This window comes from Oncorhynchus nerka, linkage group LG2 (genome assembly GCF_034236695.1).
Source record: "Oncorhynchus nerka isolate Pitt River linkage group LG2, Oner_Uvic_2.0, whole genome shotgun sequence".
NCBI lineage: Eukaryota > Metazoa > Chordata > Actinopteri > Salmoniformes > Salmonidae > Oncorhynchus > Oncorhynchus nerka.
In genome coordinates this window covers 72,109,711-72,130,959 of record NC_088397.1, presented here as the reverse complement: position 1 = coordinate 72,130,959, position 21,249 = coordinate 72,109,711, and the positions used below count along the sequence as shown (strand labels likewise).

The following is a 21,249-nucleotide window of genomic DNA, read 5'->3' as shown; positions in this document are numbered from 1 at the left end:
GAAGGCAAGCAGCGTCCCCACGTCCTCCACTAACAATCAGTGCAGGGAACATATAATCCATATCCTCCTTCCACCGATCAGATTTGGAAGTGTCAGTCACAAACTGCAGATGAAGTACTGGCAAGGAGTCACAGACCTCAGCGACGACCTTCCTCAGTAGGCGAGATGATCAGATCCCTGCTCTTTCTCCCAGCTTCTCCAACGATCTGCTCCTGCTCCGCATCAGATGACCCAGCTTGGTACACCCCACGATTAACAGGCATGAACGCAGGCTGGCTGAACCCAGAGCACGGGACTGGATGGCAGTGTTATAAAAAATAGGCTCTTCCAAAAGCCACATCCCTGGTGGCGTGCAGGCCTTACGGGATTTGACAAGAACCCTCTAAGCCTGCATAACAGACTGATAAAATGGAGTCAGGCCAGGCAACTCACCCCCTTCCAGAGGAAAATGTGCTTGTCTAAGCCCGAACAGCCCGCTCTCCTCATCAGTGTGTAGGCTGTGTCGACCCAGCTAGAACCGTCACTGTACAACAGTCTCTGGGCTGCATGAAGCCGGAAAGCCATGATCCTAGAGGAAATGTTCACCAATCCTTGCCCACCCTCGTGCAGTGGCAGGTACAGGGCTGCAGCTTTAATCCAGTGTTGTCCAGACCAGAAGAAATTGACAAGGGTCCTCTGAAGCTCTTGTATCAGACCCTTTGGTGGCTGCAAAACCATTAGTCTGTGCCACAGGGTAGAGGCAGCAAGATTATTAGCTACCAGTACCCTTCCCATATAAGACAGCTGGGGCAGCAACCAGACATCAGAGCCTAGAAAAAAAACAAAGTCTTCATCCCATCTCTGCCCCACTGAAGCCCCCCTGGTAACTGTGGAACGGACCCCATCTGAAGCGGACCTGCCCACAGCACTTCACTCTTTCCCCAATTGACTCTAGCTGCGGAGGCCCCCTCATACACCTTTAAAGTGTTTGAGAGAACCTTAACATCTTCAACCCCTGTAATAAAAACTGTCTTGTCATCTGCATACGCAGACAGTGCTATAGTCGGACCCTTCATTACACCTGGCACAGAGAAACCAGTAAGCTTCGTTCTTAAAAAATAAAGCATTAGTTCAATCGCCAGACTATATAACTGCCCTGAAATTGGGCATCCCTGCCTGATGCCCCTTAAGGACAGGGATGGGGCAACTCAAATCACCCCCCACTTTCACCATACACGAGGCCCCAGCATACAGTAAATTCATCCAAGACAAAATAACATCCCCAAACCCAAAGGCTTTCATCGTTTTAAACAAGTACTGGTGGTCCACACGATGATCAAAAGCCTTCTCCTGATCCAAAGAAAGTAAACCCACATTTACATCAGACAGTTTACAAATGTCTGAAACATCTCTTATCAGAAACAAGTTATCAACGATAGAGCGATCAGGTACACAGTAGGACTGGTCCTTGTGGACCAACAATCCCAGATACTCTTTCAACCTGTTTGAGAGACATTTAGAAACAATTTTGTATTCTGCGCACAGCAAACCAACAGTTCTCCAATTTTTTATGAGAGACATCCCCCTTTTTTGGCAACAGTGAACCGCACGTTGACAGGATACAGGAAGAGAACCCTCATGAAAGGATTCACACACCACTTCATAAAAATCCTCCCCAATAGACCCCCAAAAGTGCTTATAAAACTCAGATGGTAAACCATCGATGCCAGGGGCTCGGCCTGTTGAGAGCTGCATAACTGCTGTGGACAGCTCTTGCAGTGTAATGTCAATGAGTCCAATGCGACTCTCTGCTCAGGTCCCAATTGAGGAAGACCGTGTAACAATTGTTCAGTACACAGAGATTCACAATCCTCGCATTTCACTGTCATCCGTGGTCACCTTCCCATCAAGGAGACGAAGGCAGACCATCTGTTTACGTTGCAATGTCGACTGTCCTAGGATTTTTTTTAAGCGCTAGGAGCATCCATATCCTTGAGGGAAGTGAAACGAGACCTAATCAAGGCACCCTTCACTCTTTCATGCAGAAACGACCTCAGTTTATGTCTCTTGTCCTGTAAGTTCATGACTAGTCCAGGGTCGTTCTGAGTGAGCAGCTTCAATTCAGTAGACTTGTTCAAGGGCTTTGATAGTCTCTTTAACTTCAATTTGAGACAGAGCAGTATAATGTTGACAAAATACTCGTATTTAGGCCTTCGCAACCTCCAACCATTGACTCAAGGACTCAAAATTCCCTTTTGTAACCCTCCATTTTTCCCAAAACAATTAAAACCTGTCACAAAACATGACATCTTGTAACAATTTAACATTAAAATACCAGTAAGGTGATGGCCTTCGTGGACAGGATGAGTGAATATCAACAGTAACAATATGATGATCAGAGAAACCCACAGGAGTAATGGCACACTTTCCAACCCTACTACAGTATTGCTCAGATACATACAACCTGTCTAACCTTGCTGCACTGACACGACCTTCATTAACTTTTAGCCATGTGTACTGCCTAACTTTTGCATTCCTTACTCTCCACACATCAGAAAGCTCAAACTCATTTAATAGGCCAGACAGGCAAGTGGCTGACCGCAGGTGAGGTTCTTCAGCGGTGCGATCAACAGTAAAATCCACTGTACAGTTCCAGTCACCCCCTAAAACCATACACCCCTCTTGATCACACTGTCTTAAGGTTTCCTTTATTTGATCAAATACAGCAATACGCTCTGTACCCTCATTAGGAGCATAAACATAAAACTTAAAAATAAAAAAAACATAACATCCACCTTGACCAATAAAACTCAAACCTTGACAATCTCTGTTGTAGATACCACAGTCCCCCCTAAATCTGAGGAAAACTAGATTGCCACCCCAGCACTGAAATTAGTACCATGACTGAGTATATGCTTCCCCTCCCACCACATACCCCAGTCAACCCCAGTCAACCTCATCACTATGTGTCTCCTGTAGGAAAACTACCTTAAGCCTTTTCTGTTTTATTACTTCTAATACCCAAGCCCTCTTATTCCTGTCCCTTCCCCCATTAATATTGAGAGACCTACCCTTAGTACCTCCATATAGAAAAGAGAAAAGAAAATCAGAAGAAACCACAGAGAAACCAAGGAGAAAAAAAGACACCCTATGAAGCATGATCCTCATCATTGTTTTAATCTTCTCTTATTAACCTGACCACGTTTCCCACCACCTTTTGCTGCTGCAACAGCAGTAATACATTGCCTCAAGCGAAACCGCTTCTTCTCACTCAATTGGTCTAACCCCACCGTCTTCTGTAACATCACAGCTGACCTCACAAACTTATCAACATCAAAATAATCTGCCAATTTGACAGATTTCCCAAAAGTCTGATCCAGAAACTCATTTACCTTCTCTAGATTGTAAATTGAGTTGTCACCGGCTGCTATCATATCAAACGAGATATCCATATCCTTCTCCTGATCCTCCTCAGCTGAGGCCCTAGACCCACTCCAATTTGCTTACCGCCCAAATAGGTCCACAGACGATGCAATCTCAACCACACTGCACACTGCCCTAACCCACCTGGACAAGAGGAATACCTATGTGAGAATGCTGTTCATCGACTACAGCTCGGCATTCAACACCATAGTACCCTCCAAGCTCTCATGCTCGAGACCCTGGGTCTCGACCCCGCCCCTGTGCAACTGGGTACTGGACTTCCTGACGGGCCGCCCCCAGGTGGTGAGGGTAGGCAACAACATCTCCTCCCCGCTGATCCTCAACACGGGGCCCCACAAGGGTGCGTTCTGAGCCCTCTCCTGTACTCCCTGTTCACCCACGACTGCGTGGCCACGCACGCCTCCAACTCAATCATCAAGTTTGCGGACGACACAACAGTGGTAGGCTTGATTACCAACAACGACGAGACGGCCTACAGGGAGGAGGTGAGGGCCCTCGGAGTGTGGTGTCAGGAAAATAACCTCACACTCAACGTCAACAAAACTAAGGAGATGATTGTGGACTTCAGGAAACAGCAGAGGGAACACCCCCCTATCCACATCGATGGAACAGTAGTGGAGAGGGTAGCAAGTTTTAAGTTCCTCGGCATACACATCACAGACAAACTGAATTGGTCCACTCACACTGACAGCGTCGTGAAGAAGGCGCAGCAGCGCCTCTTCAACCTCAGGAGGCTGAAGAAATTCGGCTTGTCACCAAAAGCACTCACAAACTTCTACAGATGCACAATCGAGAGCATCCTGGCGGGCTGTATCACCGCCTGGTACGGCAACTGCTCCGCCTCAACCGTAAGGCTCTCCAGAGGGTAGTGAGGTCTGCACAACGCATCACTGGGGGCAAACTACCTGCCCTCCAGGACACCTACACCACCCGATGTTACAGGAAGGCCATAAAGATCATCAAGGACATCAACCACCCGAACCACTGCCTGTTCACCCCGCTATCATCCAGAAGGCGAGGTCAGTACAGGTGCATCAAAGCTGGGACTGAGAGACTGAAAAACAGCTTCTATCTCAAGGCTATCAGACTGTTAAACAGCCACCATTGAGTGGCTGCTGCCAACACACTGTCATTGACACTGACCCAACTCCAGCCACTTTAATAATGGGAATTGATGGGAAATGATGTAAATATATCACTAGCCACTTTAAACAATGCTACCTTATATAATGTTACTTACCCTACATTATTCATCTCATATGCATACGTATATACTGTACTCTACATCATCGACTGCATCCTTATGTAATACATGTATCACTAGCCACTTTAACTATGCCACTTTGTTTACTTTGTCTACATACTCATCTCATATGTATATACTGTACTCGATACCATCTACTGTATGCTGCTCTGTACCATCACTCACTCATATATCCTTATGTACATATTCTTTATCCCCTAACACTGTGTATAAGACAGTAGTTTTAGAATTGTTAGTTAGATTACTTGTTGGTTATCACTGCATTGTCGGAACTAGAAGCACAAGCATTTCGCTACACTCGCATTAACATCTGCTAACCATGTGTATGTGACAAATAAATTTGATTTGATTTGATTTGATTTGAACTGACTCCCCTCTACCACATCCCTTTCAACACTCCCCACTTGCACCCCATCACTCGTACCAGGCATCTCCTCCACTACCTGGGAGCCTAGCTCCACATGAACCCCCTCCTGTACCCCATTACTCGTAGTGGGCATCTACTCCACTCCCTGGGAGCCTAGCTCCACATGAACCCCCTCCTGTACCCCATTACTCGCAGTGGGCATCTCCTCCACTACCTGGGAGCCTAGCTCCACAAGAACCCCCTCCTTTACCCTAGCACTCGTACTGGGCACCTGCTCACCAGTCTGAGGAACTGGCTCTTCAGATACATCCTTACCTTCTACAACAATACTTTTCTGCTGCATAACATTTCCCTCTAATACAAGTTGCAACTCCGTGCCCTCAACACGGATAACTTGTTCCTCAGCAACAGGTGCTTTTGGCTGCTCTACCGCTGTCGGTCCACCTCTCCCTACATCAGTGGGCCCAGGCGTTACGATGACCACCTGCGCCCCTCCCTCTGCCTTCTCGGGCAAGCATGTCGCTTATGACCAATATCCCCACACTCAAAACACTGTTGACTACCCGCACTAGCATAAGCCATATACAGTCTATTGTCATACTTGATTTTAAACGATAACTCTAAAGTCTGCTCCGGTGAGTCCAAAAACATAAACACCTGTCGCCGAAATGACATAACCTGCTTCAACGCCGGGTGTTTGCAACCCAGCGGGACAACCTTAATTGAACCGTTATAGAAGGTAAAGTAACAACCCAAACCGGTCCATGCATCAATACCGGTATATAGTAATTAACGGTATGCCGCCCAGCCCTAGCTGGGCTTGAGATGTATACCGACTCAGCATAGGAAGCGACAAGTAAATCAGGTCGTTATTGCGAAAGAGATTGTGTTCTCAATGATTTACCTGGTTACATAAAGGCATACCTAGTTACATAAAAACAAAATAAAACAAGTGACTTGTGTGCCTGTAGAACATTGAGACTCTGAAGACGACATGCAGCATGCTGGAGGAACAGGTTGTGGAGCTGGAGAGTCTGAATGATGAGCTGCTGGAGAAGGAGAGACAGTGGGAGGCCTGGAGGGGAGCCCTGGAGGACGAGAAGAATCAGGCCGAGAGGAGGACCCGAGACATGCAGCGCCTGATGGACAACGAGAAGCAGAACAGGCAGATACACACACGCACGCCGGGTATCATACACACGTAACATGAGCAGGCATTATACGCACAAGCGTTAATATGTACACAAATTCACATGTATCATACACACTCATACCATCATACATACAGACACCCATACATAGTACATACACACGTGCTCATGTCATATTGACATTCGCAAAGGCCAGCACACAAAACACACACTGCCATCTCACAGACTAATCATACAAACATAGCTTCCTACCAACACACAGCTGTGCACACAGTGAATTTTATGTTTGTGTGCTCAGGCTGCGTGCAGACCAGCGCAGTACCGAGTCTCGCCAGGCAGTGGAGCTAGCTGTCAGGGAGCACAAGGCAGAGATCATGTCTCTGCAGCAAGCTCTGAAAGAACAGAGACTGAAGGCTGAAAGTCTCTCTGATACGGTGAGTCTTGTGTAGAGCATGACACTAGCAACGCCAGGTTTGTTGGTTTGATTCCTGTTGGGGTCAAATATACAAAAATAAATATGCAATGTAAGGCACTTGGATAAAAATGTCTGCTAAATGGCATGTTATATTATTATGATTATTTTACACACATTTTGAATCTGAATGTTTATTGTCAGCTGAATGACCTGGAGAAGAAGCACGCCATGCTGGAGATGAACGCCCGCACCCTGCAGCAGAAACTGGAGACAGAGAGGGAGCTGAAGCAGAGGCTAATGGATGAGGTAGAAAGTACCCCACAATGCTCATCTAGGATAAGTTTAGCCTTTTAAATCATAATGAATAAGGTGACATGGACATAGGGGGGCTGATGATCCTAGATCACCTGTACACTGAAACCTTTTGTGAAGACGAGCCCCATTGAGATAGGACTGTAAAATAAAGAGTTAACAAAATAGATTTTAGCTTGTCTTGGAATGATGTGTGTTTGTGTGGTGATCTGCCCACCACAGCAAGGCAAGCTGCAGCAGCAGATGGACCTACAGAAGAGCCACATCTTCCGTCTGACCCAGGGCCTGCAGGATGCTCTGGACCAGACTGACCTGCTGAAGACTGAGAGGACTGACCTGGAGTACCAGCTGGAGAACATTCAGGTGACATTACGCTCACTCCCACTTAGACTGTTATTACACTGCGAAGCTGAGCTGTACTGGCCTGGTCTGGGAGGTATTCATTACGCACCGAACGTACTGAAACAGGGAAGGACTACGTGGTCTTGTCCAATAAGAAACACTCATTTTCGTTTTCTGTGGCAAAACACTTTGAAAAGTTTTCTGTTGTGTTCCCAAATGAATATGACCAAGATTACGCACACATCCGCCATAGTTGCTGGAACGCAGCTGCTACAGCTTGTTCAGTTTGAGATGTTAGCTGGTACACTTATATTGAGGCTGATTCTGAGATGTTGCTCCTCTCCCACCTCACACAGGCTGTCTATTCTCATGAGAAAGTCAAGATGGAGGGCACCATTTCTCAGCAGACCAAACTGATTGACTTTCTACAGGCCAAAATGGACCTGCCCACCAAGAAAAAGAAGGTGAAAGAACTTAGTGCTGGAAATGTGGTAAATGGCAGTCTGTATAGAAGCAGATATTTTTTTTTCTTCGAGAGGTCACTCACTACACACAGATTTTTCATTTATCGTGGTCCTGTGTAGCTCAATTGGTAGAGCATTTGCTTTGCAATGCCAGGGTTGTGTGTTTGATTCCCATGGGGGACCAGTAGGAACAAATCTGAAAATGTATGCACTCACTACTGTAGGTCACTCTGGATAAGAGCAACTGCTAAATGACTCAAATGTAAAAAATAAAAAGTAAGTTATGTCAATGAGAATGAAAACAGAGACAATACACTGTAATGTTACTATGTGTGAGAGTGATGCTAACTCTTTCTGAAGCTCCGTCTAACCCTCTCTTTCTCCTGCCAGGGTATCTTTGGGCGTCGTCGTGAGGAGCTGGGGCCCAATGGGAATGGAGCTGGGGGATCTGGGGCCCAGGCTCAGCCGGCGCTGCCCATGCAGTACAGTGACATGAAGGTGGCCCTGGAGAAGGAGAGGACACGCTGCTCAGACCTGGAGGAGGCTCTGCAGAAGATGAGGATAGAGCTGAGATCACTAAGAGAAGAGGGTAAGAGTGGTGTCGCCAGCAACCTATTGCAGGATCTAGACCCATATTCATAAAGCCTCTCAGAGCAGGAGTGTTAATCTAGGATCAGATTCCCCCCTGTCCATGCTATATTATTCATTATGATCTAAAAGGCAAAACTGATCCTAGATTAGCACTCTTACTGTGAGTTGTTTGTGAATATATGCCCTGATGGTTGTCATAGTGTTTGGTTCAAATCCTGGACTGTATCCTGTCCTTTCGTTGAACTTCTCACTGATCTAACATAATATTGGGGAGAGCAGTCCAGTGGAAAGATGTCTTAATTCAGGGAAGTGAGAATACGTTTTTGAAGTATTTGAACACGGTCATTGTATATTGATGATGGGGACATGAGGCAACATTTCTGGTGTGTCGAAGTGTACCAGATATGTACCCAAAGGCTAACGTTTCCCCTGCCTTCCTCCCTGGGGGTGGCGGGTAGCCTGGCGAGTAGGAGTGTTGGGCCCGTAACCGAAAGGTTGCTGGATCGAATCCCCGGACTGACGTGGTAAACATTTGCCCTTCTGCCCCTGAGCAAGGCAGTTAACCCAATGTTCCCCGGGCGCCGTGGATGTCGATTAAGACAGCCCTCCTGACCTCTCTGATTCAGAGGGGTTGGGTTAAATGCAAAATACCCATTTCCTTTGAACACATTGTTGTACAACTGATTTAGTATTACCCTTTCCCCCCCAGCGGCCCATTTCAAAGCCTCAGAGCATGCTCCGGCCACGCCTGCCTCTGCCCGCCAGCAGATACTCATGTCATCCACCGTCAAGTCCCCTGAGCTCCAGCCCAACCCCAGCATTCTACTGGCACCATCCAGCTCTGCCCGCTGCAAGGAGAGCTCCACGCCCGAGGGTAAGTCCTACAGCCCCTGCTTTCTCTCTCGCTCTAATTTTATTGCTCTTCTTGCTATCTTTTGCTGTCACCTAGCCACTTTTAGAACTCTTTTTTTCTCCCTCTTATTCTGCTCACAGAGAAGCGAAGAGTAACTTTTGAAAGTAAGTGTATTCCCAGTTTGAAAATGTTATTTGAAGAGGTCACCATCTTCCACCTCATTGTGCTTGTGTTCATCTCCTCGCTGCAACTGGTTCATGGGGCACATTTACAACGCTAGCCTGCATCTGAGGTGCATGTGATGCAGGGTTTCCATTAGCCGGTAAATGCTGTCGTTTAGCCCCAATTTTTTTTAAAGCAAATATATAAAATTGTTGCCAGACAAATTGTCCTAAAAAAAATCCATTGCAAAAGAATGCTTTTTATTAATTGATGGAAATACCAGTAGATGGGCTCCAACTTCAAAGGCAAATATGCTTCATAGGCTAATAAATCATCAAGCTGCTTGGAAATGAGTGTCTGCTGTGTGTTTCTATGTTTACTCACACAAAAGACACAAGGTCCTCATAAGGGACTTCAGCTAAGTGTACCTGACTGGGAAACATGTACGAAGATTGTGTTGATTATCCATGTTTCTAGTGTGAGGGGATTCTTTCTCCAAAACAGAGTAAAGACTGCCTCAAGATCACGCCTTCTTGAGGACAAAGTAACGAGGCTGATGCGCACCGCAGGGTGCTCCAAGGAGTTGGACAGTTTTGACTTCCCAACAGCAGAGGCTCACTTTGAGCAGGCCATCGTCTGCCGCAAACGCAAGTAAATTAGTGGGAAATTCTTGTATTCGTCAGGCCCAATCCTAGAAGTTCTACTGCCACCCTAAGCAAGATCAACATATGCCGCCTCTGTGTCATGTAGTATATTAGGTTTTGGGCCAGCAATGCATGTTAATAGTATGAAGATTGGAATGGATTGATAGACTAGAGTAATGATGTGTATCATGCGCAATTGGTGCACTTCAGTTGAGCTTATTCAGTAACATTTGGAAACAATACATCGTTGCCGACTATTCACATCGGAGAGTTGAAGTCACCAGGCACAGAGTTGTTATCAGTAAGCCACGTATATTACACAAGTCACGATGCCGCGATAATTCAAATTACAATAAGCATAACATTAACATCATCCATAAGAACTGTAAGAGGGAGATAATTTTGTGATCTTGAAAAAGGCATGGTGGGGGCCTCGTTTCACAGGAGCATTGTAAAATAAGCTTTCTCTCAATGAACCAGCCTTAACGAATTTTGTTTATTTACATATCGAATTTGATTGTCGAACATCAGTTTGATAATATCTCTTTCCACTGCTGTGGTGCTGAACTGCAGCCAGAGTGTGACTGGCCGACCCGGTCATGGCTAGAAGGGTCCTGCCTTTTTGTGTGTACATTTTAGCTAACCCTAACCACAACCCTTTACCTAACCTTAACCTAATTATCATAGTCTGCTACATTCATTCTCCTAACCTGCTGCGTAAATTCTCCTAACCTGCTACAAAAAGTCAAATATGACATGAATGCTGGATCTCTACTCGCCATGACCTGCTGGTCCAGGTGTTTGTAGACAACCATATTGTGTTATTTATTAGGCCTAAATCAAATGTTCATGACTAATCTAAATTAAATTAAAGAGGCCTAGATTGTATTTGAAAAATTAATGACAATTTCATACAAATAGCCTATAGGGTTGTTCGCAAATTATATTAAATAAATATAATATTTTGAAGTTGGGTTTTTATTATTTATTTATTTATTCAATTTTATATACACAACCGTTCAAAAGTTTGGGGTCACTTAGAAATGTCCTTGTTTTTGAAAGAAAAGCACATTTTTATCCATTAAAATAACATCAAATTGATCAGAAATACAGTGTAAACATTGTTAATGTTGTAAATGACTATTGTAGCTGGAAACGGCAGATATTTTTTTTTTTGAATATCTACATAGTTATACAGAGGCCCATTATCAGCAACCATCAGTCCTGTGTTCCAATGGCACGTTGTGTTAGCTAATCCAAGTTTATCATTTTAAGACTAATTGATCATTATAAAACCCTTTTTCAATTATGTTAGCACAGCTGAAAACTGTTGTCCTGGCCTTCTGAAAACTGTTGTCCTGGCCTTCTTTAGACTAGTTGAGTATCTGGACCATCAGCATTTGTGGGTTCGATTATAGGCTCAAAATGGCCAGAAACAAAGACCTTTCTTCTGAAACTCATCAGTCTATTCTTGTTCTGAGAAATGAAGGCTATTCCATATGAGAAATTGCCAAGAAACTGAAGATCTCGTACGATGCTGTGTACTACTCCCTTCACATGACAGCACAAACTGGCTCTAACCAGAATAGAAAGAGGAGTGGGGGGCCCCGGTGCACAACTGAGCAAGAGGACAAGTGCATTATAGTGTCTAGTTTGAGAAACAAACGCCTCACAAGTCCTCAACTGGCAGCTTCATTAAATAGTACCTGCAAAGCACCAGTCTCAACAACAACAGTGAAGAGGCAACTACGCGATGCTGGCCTTCTAGGCAGTTTATTGCTTTTTCAATCAGGACAACAGTTTTCAGCTGTGCTAACATAATTGCAAAAGGGTTTTCTAATGATCAATTAGCCTTGATAAACTTGGATTAGCTAACACAACGTGCCATTGGAACACAGGAGTGATTGTTGCTGATACTACACCTATGGAAATATTCCATTAAAAAATCAGCCGTTTCCAGCTACAATAGTCATTTACAACATTAACAATGTCTATACTGAATTTCTGATCAATTTAGTGTTATTTAAATGGACAAAAAAATTGCTTTTCTTTCAAAAACAAGGACATTTCTAAGTGACCCCAAACTTTTGAACGGTAGTGTATATTTTTTATATTTATTATTGATCTATAACAGGGATGAAGATGCAATTGGCAATGTTTTGCTTTTCAATAAAACTTGTCATGTTGGTATAAGAACATTGTTCTGTTTTATTTTATTAAAACTTTACAGGCTAATTTATATTCTGGTAAAAATGAATTTCAAGAATGTAAATGTGATTTTGAGCACCTTGGGTGTACGCCCTAATGCGTTAAGCACCCAATGCATATATGAATGTCCGGTACATTTCTCAAATGTCCTGTGTATTGACATCTTTCCAGTCACATTGTCCGGTGCCAAAGTTTCCAAAAAGAAACCATGATGTGATGCTGTCAGGGTTATTGGCTGAAGGAACAAATGTTTAGAATGTCAGTGGGCAGAAAATAGAGAATGATTCAGAATCCACTGAGGAAATGCTCCATCAGTTGGTCAACAAGATGTGGGTGGGTCTTGGCAAATGTAACTGCCACTGAGTTATATTTTATTCTTTGTCAAACGCATAGAAGAGGGTGAGGCTCAGGACTTCTGGTTTACAGTTCGCTGCACTTGTTGATAACGAAATCTGAAAATACTCTGGATACATTCAGTAACATAAGAATATTAATGGAAAATGTGAGGTAGGTGCAATATAAGACAAAAAAAATGACAAGTGTTTGAGTGAGAGGACTAACTGGTGTCTCCAAGTGGCCCCAAGTGGCCCCACACATCTCCAAAGTGTGCACAGTTCCTAAGTAATTTCAATGCACTTTCAGAACAGTCTTCAACTATAAGGGGATTTTCTGAGCTCTCATAGCTGTGCCGTTGAGGAACTGGACTAAGCACACTTGTAGTTGTTTTGTTTGGAACCCAATCACACACCATCCAAAAACATCCCTTTATAAATTGCAATCTGGGTCAGGTGGACAAAGCTTTTTCTATTGCCAACATGACTAGCTAAGTTATAAAATACGATCTTACAGTGTTTTAGGCTTTCACAGGGCAATTCAGAGAAAATATATTTTGTGCACATATAAAGTAGTCGTGTGCATTCAGGTGCATGTAACGCTGCAAATTCTCTTCACAATAGACAAACAGACTCATTCTGTTCAGAACAACCCAGGGTATGACACCATGTCATCTTGTAACTGTACATCAAACATAGTGATCATAAACGTTGACACTGTATATGACATGAGCTTTATGATCTGGAAATGTGAAGTGCACATTTGGACTCACGGTTGTTTGGCTTGCTTGTATGACATCAAAGCGGTATTTATTATAATCCTCAACATCTCATCTTGGAAATTTACAGCAATTCCCTCACTCAGACAACAAAAAATGTGCAAAAGTTGCCCATTTAACGGGAGGGATGATGGGGGCAACTTCTTGTCGTGTGCGGTGCTCAAGTTCAGAAAGGCTGTCAGTCAAAACCCATACAGGGCTGTGAGGCGCTGATCTCTGATGTCATTTATAGCATGTTAGCATACAGCCACTGCGTTCCAATTTAGGTCTTTATCACTGCCCAACTCTGCCATTTTCAACCCGTATACAGGTATGAGTGTAAAGGGTTAACCAGCCTTTCTTTTTGCAAAACTGAGTAGATCTGAAACCATTAGCCATCTTTTGTAAATACATACTGTAACAGTCTTCATTCTGTAACGGTCTTCCTCCTCTGAGGAGGAGTAGTAGTAGAGATCGGACCAATGCACAGCGTGGTCAGTGTCCATTTTAGTTTCTTAAACTGAACACTAAAGAATACAAAATAACAAAGTGAATGATACAACCGAAACAGTCCTGAAATGTGAAACAAACATCCAACAGGAAACAATCACCCACAACTCAAAGGTGAAACCAGGCTACCTAAGTATGGTTCTCAATCAGGGACAACCAGGCTACCTAAGTATGGTTCTCAATCAGGGACAACGATTGACAGCTGCCTCTGATTGAGAACCATACCAGGCCAAACACAGAAATCCCAAATTATAGAAAAAATAACATAGACAACCCACCCAACTCACACCCTGACCATACTAAAACAAAGACATAACAAAAGAACTAAGGTCAGAACGTGACACATACACACATTGCCATCTGCATGATCCAACTCATAGTCATGGTTATGTCACTAGAACAGAGAACATGCAAGTGCAGAGAATGTTTGGGGTATACTATGCCTTGTATACTTGCTTAATCTTGCTGTCAAAAAACTGCTGCTTATGTCAGGAACATTTAAGTGACAAGAACAATTTGCAAGGTATAAAGTGCATTCGGAAAGTATTCAGACCCCTTGACTTTTTCCACATTTTGTTAACTTACAGACTTATTCTAAAATAGATTAGGAAAACATTTAATTAATCTACACACAATCAAATAAAAATGTATTTGTCACGTGCGCTGAATACAGTGAAATGCTTACTTACAGGCTCTAACCAATAGTGCAAAAAAGGTATTAGGTGAACAATAGGTAGGTAAAGAAATAAAACAACAGTAAAAGAAACAGGCTATATACAGTAGCGAGGCTATAAATGTAGCGAGGCTACATACAGACACCAGTTAGTCAGGCTGATTGAGGTAGTATGTGCATGTAGATATGGTTAAAGTGACAATGCATATATGATGAACAGAGAGTAGCAGTAGCGTAAAAGAGGGGTTGGCGGGTGGTGGGTGGGACACAATGCACATGGCCCGGTTAGCCACTGTGCGGGAGCACTGGTTGGTCAGCCTAATTGAGGTAGTATGTACATGAATGTATAGTTAAAGTGACTATGCATATATGATAAACAGAGAGTAGCAGCAGTGTAAAAAGGGGGTTGGGGGGGCACACAATGCAAATAGTCCAGGTAGCCATTTGATTACTTGTTCAGGAGTCTTATGGCTCGGGGGTAAAAACTGTTGAGAAGCCTTTTTGTCCTAGACTTCGCACTCCGGTACTGCTTGCCATGCGGTAGTAGAGAGAACAGTCTATGACTGGGGTAGCTGGGGTATTTGACCATTTTTAGGGCCTTCCTCTGACACCGCCTGGTGTAGGTCCTGGATGGCAGGCAGCTTAGCCCCAGTGATGTACTGGGCCGTACACACTACCCTCTGCCGTGCCTTACAGTCAGAGGCCAAGCAGTTGCCATACCAGGCAGTGATGCAACCAGTGCTCTCGATGTTGCAGCTGTAGAACCTTTTGAGGATCTCAGGACCCATGCCAAATCTTTTTAGTTTCCTGAGGGGGAATAGGCTTTGTCGGGCCCTCTTCACTACTGTCTTGGTGTATTTGGACCATTCCCAATACCCCATAATGTCGAAGTGAAAACAGGTTTTTAGAAATGTTAGCAATTTCTATATAAAAATTAAAAATACCTCATTTACATGAGTATTCAGACCCTTTGCTTTGAGACTCGAAATTCAAATCAGGTGCTTCCTATTTCCATTGATCATCCTTGATGTTTCTACAACTTGATTGGAGTCCACCTCTGGTAAATTAAATTGATTGGACATGTGCATGGTTGACAGTGCATGTCAGAGCAAAAACCAAGCCATGAGGTCCAAGGAATTGTCCGTTGAACTCCAAGACAGGATTGTGTCGAGGCACAGTCCTTGGGAAGGGTATCAAAAACTTTCTGCAGCATTGAAGTTGAAGAAGTTTGGAAACACCAAGACTCTTCCTCGAGCTGGCTGCCCGACCAAACCAAGCAATCAGAGTGGATGTTCCTTGGTCAGGGAGGTTACCAAGAACACATCACTCTGACAGAGCTCCAGAGTTCCTCTGTGGAAATGGGAGAACCTTCCAGAAGGACAACCATATCTGCAGTACTCCACCAATCAGGTCTTTATGGTAGAGTGGCCAGACGGAAGCCACTCCTCAACAAAAGGCACATGACCGCCCGCTTGGACTTTGCTAAAAGGCACCTAAAGGACTCTCAGACCATGAAAACTAGATTCTCTCGTCTGATGAAACCAAGATTGAAGTCTTCGTTCTGAATGCCAAGCTTCACATCTGGAGGAAACCTGGCACCATCCATATGGAGAAGAATAGTGCTGGCATCATCATGCTGTGGGGATGTTTTTCAGAAGCAGGGACTGGGAGACTAATCAGGATTGAGGGAAAGATGAACGGAGCAAAGTACAGAGAGATCCTTGATGAAAACCTGCTCCAGAGTGCTCAGGACCTACAACTGGGGCGAAGGTTCCCCTTCCAACAGGACAATGACCCTAAGCACAAAGCCAAGACAACACAGGAGTGGCTTTGGAATAAGTCTTTGAATGTCCTTGAGTGGCCCAGCCAGAGCCCATTCAAACATCTCTGGAGAGACCTGAAAATAGCTGTGCAGTGACGCCCCCCATTCAACCTGACAGAGCTTGAGAGGATCTGCAGAGGAGAATGGGAGAAACTTCACAAGTTCAGGTGTGCAAAGCCAGTAGTGTCGTACCCAAGAAGACAGTACTGAGTAAAGGGTCTGAATACTTATGGGATATTTCCGTTTTTTGATTTTTGATTAAAAACGTTTTTTTATGAAAACCTGTTTTTGCTTTGTCATTATGGGGTATTGTGTCTAGATTGATGAGGGTGAAAAAACTATTGAATCCATTTTAGAATAAGGCTGCAACGTAACAAAATGTGGAAAAAGTCAAGGGGCCTGAATACTTTCCGAATTCACTGTATGTGCAAGACCACTGCAAACTCATTCATTCTAGTTTTCACAAATTTTCACTCAATTTTTGTCCCTCCATCTTGTTGTAGAGTATGGGCGTCGTGTGAAGGAGAGGATGCACAGCAACATACCCCATCGTTTCAACTTCGGACTCAACATGAGGGCCACCAAGTGTGCTGTCTGCTTGGACACTGTGCACTTTGGACGGCAGGCCGCCACCTGCCTAGGTTAGTAGGTCCTACTGTACTGCACTGCCTTTCTTCCTCATCACTGTTGTGGTAGCACTGCTGTTGAACTCATGAGCAATGTCCCAGACCACTGCATTATGTTCATTACCAGGGCTCCAGACTGTGTCTACCTGCCCGGATAGCTCTTTTGCTTTGGCTTGCTGATGTTTTGATCGAGCCACGCTCTCCTTTCTTGGGGAACAAAAAATGCTCCGGAGAAAGAAAGGTGTTCTGATTGTATAACATTTTGAAATCCAATTGCTGGAGAGAGGAGGTTCTCAGCTTTTTGTAGCTATAATTTCAGTTTTTTAACTCTGTGCTGATTAGCAACTATTTTACAACTGAAATATTTGATATAGCTTTGAGACACAGAGCGCGCAAAATTATTATGTGCATTGGCCATTGCGATTGCATAGATCTCATTGGGCCGTAGGCTACAGCTGAAAAAAAATTGGGACATTACATTTACTTTTAGATTAATACATTATATTTGGAGTTAGTGATTGAGCTAATGTGTTTTGAGTTTCCACTTACTCGAGTGATGAATTGGCCCCAAATAAATTAGCCTATGATATTCGTGCAGACAAATTCATCTCTATTGAACAAAATCAAAAAGGCAACACTAAATTATAACAAAAGCCTAATTGTCAACCCAAGATGACAATCACTGGATTAGGAACCAAATTTAAGTATTTAGAATCACAACATGAAAAGATGATGAAACAACCTATTTTTTGAATAAAGTCTCAGTAGTCTATAAAAAAAATGTAATTAAGCACAGTGAATGACTTTCTAAAATGATATTTTAAAAAATCACATTGTGTGACGCTGCGCAAAAAAATTGGTGGGACCAAATAATGGGCTGGTGCCACCAACCAGTGCCACCAGGGGGAAATGTTAGTCTGGAGTCCATACTGTATTTCAACTTTTTCTTGAAATCAAACTTTTCTAGCTTGTGGTCCTTATTTTCTATAAAAAATGTTTTAATTATACCTGACACTTGTATACAGGTATGAAGATAAAATGGATTGACAACACAACTTCTCAGAGTACTTGTTTTCAGCCACCATAACTCTAAAATCAATCCTGCAGAATGAATGCCTTTTCTTCTCTCTCTTCCTGGTCTACTGTAGAGTGCCACACCCTGTGCCACCCCAAGTGCTCGCCCTGCCTCCCTGCCACATGCGGCCTGCCGGTGGAGTATGCTACCCACTTCTCAGAGGTGTTGTGTCGGGAGAAGGCCAACTCCCCTCCCCTGCAGCTCAAAGAGGCTGCTGGCCATGTACGCCTGGAGGGCTGGATGAAACAACCCAGGTCTGTGTACTTATATTTGTCATGGTTCCACCTGTCACCAGAGGGCGGCAGAGACCATCCTAGAGCCAATTATGACAGTCAGGTGTGTTCTATTACTCATTATGATTTCCCCTTTCAAAAGAGATGTATTTTCTGTTTCTCTTTGCAAAAGCTAGAATTGTTTACCGTGTGCGTTCGTTTCCTGACTGAGTTTTCGAGACTTGGTGTTTGTTGTTTTTTCAAGTGTACTGTGATCCTGCGGATACCGTTTCTCAGTAAAGTATTATGTTTATCCTTATCCTCCCTTTGGTAAGGGGCAGTATTATTATTTTTTTTATTTTTTTATTTTTTTATTTCACCTTTATTTAACCAGGTAGGCTAGTTGAGAACAAGTTCTCATTTGCAACTGCGACCTGGCCAAGATAAAGCATAGCAGTGTGAACAGACAACACAGAGTTACACATGGAGTAAACAATTAACAAGTCAATAACACAGTAGAAAAAAAAAAAATGGGCAGACTATATACAATGTGTGCAAAGGCATGAGGAGGTAGGCGAATAATACAATTTTGCAGATTAACACTGGGGTGATAAATGATCAGATGGTCATGTACAGGTAGAGATATTGGTGTGCAAAAGAGCAGAAAAGTAAATAAATAAATAAAAAAACAGTATAAAAACAGTATGGGAATGAGGTAGGTGAAAATGGGTGGGCTATTTACCAATAGACTATGTACAGCTGCAGCGATCGGTTAGCTGCTCGGATAGCTGATGTTTGAAGTTGGTGAGGGAGATAAAAGTCTCCAACTTCAGCGATTTTTGCAGTTCGTTCCAGTCACAGGCAGCAGAGTACTGGAACGAAAGGCGGCCAAATGAGGTGTTGGCTTTAGGGATGATCAGTGAGATACACCTGCTGGAGCGTGTGCTACGGATGGGTGTTGCCATCGTGACCAGTGAACTGAGATAAGGCGGAGCTTTACCTAGCATGGACTTATAGATGACCTGGAGCCAGTGGGTCTGGCGACGAATATGTAGCGAGGGCCAGCCGACTAGAGCATACAAGTCGCAGTGGCGGGTGGTATAAGGTGCTTTGGTGACAAAACGGATGGCACTATGATAGACTGCATCCAGTTTGCTGAGTAGAGTGTTGGAAGCCATTTTGTAGATGACATCGCCGAAATCGAGGATCGGTAGGATAGTCAGTTTTACTAGGGTAAGCTTGGCGGCGTGAGTGAAGGAGGCTTTGTTGCGGAATAGAAAGCCGACTCTTGATTTGATTTTCGATTGGAGATGTTTGATGTGAGTCTGGAAGGAGAGTTTGCAGTCTAGCCAGACACCTAGGTACTTATAGATGTCCACATATTCAAGGTCGGAACCATCCAGGGTGGTGATGCTAGTCGGGCATGCGGGTGCAGGCAGCGATCGGTTGAAAAGCATGCATTTGGTTTTACTCGCGTTTAAGAGCAGTTGGAGGCCACGGAAGGAGTGCTGTATGGCATTGAAGCTCGTTTGGAGGTTAGATAGCACAGTGTCCAATGACGGGCCGAAAGTATATAGAATGGTGTCGTCTGCGTAGAGGTGGATCAGGGAATCGCCCGCAGCAAGAGCAACATCATTGATATATACAGAGAAAAGAGTCGGCCCGAGAATTGAACCCTGTGGCACCCCCATAGAGACTGCCAGAGGACCGGACAGCATGCCCTCCGATTTAACACACTGAACTCTGTCTGCAAAGTAATTGGTGAACCAGGCAAGGCAGTCATCCGAGAAACCGAGGCTATTGAGTCTGCCGATAAGAATATGGTGATTGACAGAGTCGAAAGCCTTGGCGAGGTCGATGAAGACGGCTGCACAGTACTGTCTTTTATCGATGGCGGTTATGATATCGTTTAGTACCTTGAGCGTGGCTGAGGTGCACCCGTGACCGGCTCGGAAACCAGATTGCACAGCGGAGAAGGTACGGTGGGATTCGAGATGGTCAGTGACCTGTTTGTTGACTTGGCTTTCGAAGACCTTAGATAGGCAGGGCAGGATGGATATAGGTCTATAGCAGTTTGGGTCCAGGGTGTCTCCCCCTTTGAAGAGGGGGATGACTGCGGCAGCTTTCCAATCTTTGGGGATCTCAGACGATATGAAAGAGAGGTTGAACAGGCTGGTAATAGGGGTTGCGACAATGGCGGCAGATAGTTTCAGAAATAGAGGGTCCAGATTGTCAAGCCCAGCTGATTTGTACGGGTCTAGGTTTTGCAGCTCTTTCAGAACATCTGCTATCTGGATTTGGGTAAAGGAGAACCTGGAGAGGCTTGGGCGAGGAGCTGCGGGGGGCGGAGCTGTTGGCCGAGGTTGGAGTAGCCAGGCGGAAGGCATGGCCAGCCGTTGAGAAGTGCTTATTGAAGCTTTCGATAATCGTGGATTTATCGGTGGAGACCGTGTTACCTAGCCTCAGTGCAGTGGGCAGCTGGGAGGAGGTGCTCTTGTTCTCCATGGACTTCACAGTGTCCCAGAACTTTTTGGAGTTGGAGCTACAGGATGCAAACTTCTGCCTGAAGAAGCTGGCCTTAGCTTTCCTGACTGACTGCGTGTATTGGTTCCTGACTTCCCTGAACAGTTGCATATCACGGGGCTATTCGATGCTATTGCAGTCCGCCACAGGATGTTTTTGTGCTGGTCGAGGGCAGTCAGGTCTGGAGTGAACCAAGGGCTGTATCTGTTCTTGGTTCTGCATTTTTGAACGGAGCATGCTTATCTAAAATGGTGAGGAAGTTACTTTTAAAGAATGACCAGGCATCCTCAACTGACGGGATGAGGTCAATGTCCTTCCAGGATACCCGGGCCAGGTCGATTAGAAAGGCCTGCTCACAGAAGTGTTTTAGGGAGCGTTTGACAGTGATGAGGGGTGGTCGTTTGACTGCGGCTCCGTGGCGGATACAGGCAATGAGGCAGTGATCGCTGAGATCCTGGTTGAAGACAGCGGAGGTGTATTTGGAGGGCCAGTTGGTCAGGATGACGTCTATGAGGGTGCCCT

At 44.5% G+C, this 21,249-nt stretch overlaps 1 pseudogene; it reads left to right on the top strand.

Annotated features, from left to right (window-relative positions):
* LOC115141829 (citron Rho-interacting kinase-like) overlaps positions 1-21,249 on the top strand; it is a 55,375-nt pseudogene that overhangs the window by 16,264 nt on the left and 17,862 nt on the right.